At 39.1% G+C, this 2838-nt stretch overlaps 1 pseudogene; it reads right to left on the reverse strand.

The window, feature by feature from the left end:
- Positions 1 to 1214: 1214 nt before the first annotated feature.
- LOC116628854 lies at positions 1215 to 1398 on the reverse strand (annotated as a pseudogene).
- Positions 1399 to 2838: the final 1440 nt, after the last annotated feature.

Below are 2838 nucleotides of genomic sequence, written 5' to 3' on the forward strand. Positions count from 1 at the left end.
TTGCTATGGAGCCCTTGACTAATTTACTTTATTTTTGCTAATGCAAGAAAAGGCAAGAGACGCCAGTCCGCAAGGAAAGACATTTTCGTGAAGACTCTTTTTAGAGCTTCGTCAAATTTCACATCTAGGATTGGATGAAACATTAGTGAATTAGCTTATCACTTCCTGTAACATTCTCCACAGATGGGAAACTAAATCACAGTATATTGGTAAGAGATTCACAACAACAATTTTTTTAATTTCAAATAAACAGTGGGAAACAGTTCCCAACATTGATGGGAAATGAAATAATTTTTATTTGTTATACTTTGGCCCTCATTTGAAACACAAAGCCATTGACCTTTGTGCCTTCTCCCCATCATTAGCCCTCCCACCTTTTTTTTTTTTTCCCATCTTCCTCCTGGCCAAAAGAGATTCCACAATTAGCATTTTTTAAACAGGCAAATACTCTAAACTCCATTATCCATCTGTCTTTTCATCAGAGCCATCTATGTAAACCCTCAAGCTGGATGAAACCAAGTATTTGCTTCTTCAACCCTGGACCAGGTCAGCTGGGTGCTGCTGAAAAAGGTCACACAATGTGGCAAGCTTTATCTCAAAAAATTCACAATGGCACCATCAGTTGGAACCTCCATAATTATCAGAAATCCTCTCATGTTTCTCTGCTCAACTCCCATTTCCAACAAGAGTTTTTCAAACTCTCCATGTTCCTCAAACCTATGATCCCCGCCTTTCCTTTCAATCTTAAAAGATGACGCTGTCTGATAATTCATATTAAATACTGACGTTATCAACCAAACTGAATGTAGCAATCTACCATAACTGCACACTGTCAACCTCCTTACTTCCTGTTTCCAAAGAAAAAGCCAGTCATGCCACCTACATCTGACACATCACCCCCTTCCTCATTTTCAGGAATATCAACCCCACAGAATATTCTCCCCTGTATGCTTATCGTTTCCTATTAAAAAGATCCTCATCATTAGGATTTAAACACACACTTACCTCACCCATCTTTTACAAGTAAGTGTTTCACACACTTGTAATTATTCATGATAATCCCATCTCTCTCCAACCATGCCTTACGTTTTAAGAAGGATCCAGTGTGGAGCTCTAGGATCCTTAATTTGCCAAAAACAAATGACATTTCATCCCCAGTAGTTTGGCCTTTGGCATGCCTGACAACTGTATTAAAATGGCTGGAGGCATGGAAGCTTAGAAATATTAGGTAAAGAGGTAAGCCAACTTAAATTCCTGTGTATGTGAAAAGAGGTGAAGGTGGTGATATCTGGCAAGAGGCAAGATCTAGGAATTGTGAGAAACAATGGGTGTTTCAATTAGCAATAATCGCACCTCGGATAAACCTCCTTGGCTTCGATACTGCCACTGCGCAAAGCACAATGGGTGTGAGCCCAGGAAGAGGTATCTTTGAAAAGAGACAAAGAAAAGAATTCACTGGAGATAGCTTCCCTAAGAGAAGGACCAAAGGGAAAAAAAAAAAAAAGACAGATAAAAGGATCAAATGGCTAGATTGCTAAGGAGAAACAGGTGAAAAAGGAGACTGGGGAGGTATGTAGAAACCATACCACACAGGGATTATAGGCAATGTTTTACAAAAGCAAAAACAAACAAAAAAAACAAAAACCTTTACCTCTACCCTAAAAGAATTAAGAAATTATCAAAGAATTTTGGGCAGAGAGCTGATCTATCACATTTGATATCCGAAAAAAAAATACAATGTCAGAATGTGAAAAACAAATCCAAGAAAAACAAATTGCTATCTGGGATGAAGAAAAGTGGACAAACTCAAAAGATGCTGGGAAAGTAAAACCAGTAAGACTCGGTGAAGGATTAGATATGGAGCTGAGAGAGAGAGAGAGAGGGAGATACAAATATGACTCCAGGTTTCTAACTTGAACAACTCAAGTAAGGTGACCTAAAATAAAAACAGAATCGAAAAAAAGATTGGAAATTTGGGTTTGGTTGGACATTAGGTATGTGCCGTGTCTTTGAATCATTGTTGGGGAGGAGATGCTTTCCTTCTACTCTTCTAGATCCTGTGACTGGTCAAACAAGCAAAAGGTCCTAAGACTTATTAACAGGAGAAAAGGAAATGTGATTTCATACATACAAGAACCCCAAAGATCGGAGGTTCCAAAGGCAGCCAAGTAATTGAGGCTTATATAACATCCTGAGCTAAGGAAAGGGGCAGAGGCCTGGGGATATGAAGGGGAGAAGGCCATTCACAAGAAGGCAGAGTGGATGTGGGGAAAACAAAGGTTGCCCTTTTATGCAGATAAGTTTCTCAGGTAAAAAATTACCTCTGATAATAGCTCTTTTCCTGGTACCAGCCCCCTTTCCAATGTACATTTAGGCAGTTGAGGGGGAGATCAAGAGCTTTTCCTGAATCTGCTGTGTTGTGGTGGCCTTTATCTCAAAATAATCCTCATGCCAAAGTGGCATGTTTTGGGGTGGTATATTCCACTCCCCTTCATCATCAAGAAAATGTTAAGCAATTAGGTAGACATAAAGGTTTGTATTTCAGAGGGGGCTTCTGGGCTATAGTTTAGATTTCTAAGTGATCTATATTGAGAATAAACTTGAAGCCACAAGCTTAGAATAGATCATAAAGGGAGAGCATAGCAGGAGCAGAGGAAATGACCCAGATTCGATTAAATAACTTCGATGTTTAAAATCTAAGAAGAGGATGAAGTGCAAAGAGAAAGAGAAGTGACCAAGAAGATGTTAAGAACAGAAGCCAAGAGAAGTGATGGTTTCAAGAAGTGTTTAATGCTAAGAGGTCAAGTAAAATGAGAACTGGAACATATCAGTTGGATT

The sequence above is a fragment of the Phoca vitulina genome, unplaced genomic scaffold, assembly GCF_004348235.1.
Source record: "Phoca vitulina isolate PV1807 unplaced genomic scaffold, GSC_HSeal_1.0 scaffold134, whole genome shotgun sequence".
In the NCBI taxonomy this organism is placed as follows: domain Eukaryota; kingdom Metazoa; phylum Chordata; class Mammalia; order Carnivora; family Phocidae; genus Phoca; species Phoca vitulina.